Genomic DNA, 285 nt, shown 5'->3' on the forward strand with positions numbered 1-285 from the left:
CCTGGGAGTGAGCTCCACACGGCTGACAGCAGGGTCCAGTCATCAGGGTAGGAAGCAGAGAAGCAGGACAGCAGAGAAACAACAGTTGATTTTTACTGACCTGACTTGCAAAACTGGGGCTGAGCGGCAGCCCCCAACCCCCAGCCCAGAGGGCCCTTCCCCTGATATCCTCCGAGACTGAACACCACGGAGCCCAAGGGAATCTGAGCAAACGATACCAAAACTGTCACTAACACTGACAGGGACTGAGACTAAGGGTAGTGAGCACAATTAAACATCTATAAC

This window comes from Pteropus alecto, unplaced genomic scaffold (genome assembly GCF_000325575.1).
Source record: "Pteropus alecto unplaced genomic scaffold, ASM32557v1 scaffold461, whole genome shotgun sequence".
NCBI classification, from domain to species: Eukaryota; Metazoa; Chordata; class Mammalia; order Chiroptera; family Pteropodidae; genus Pteropus; species Pteropus alecto.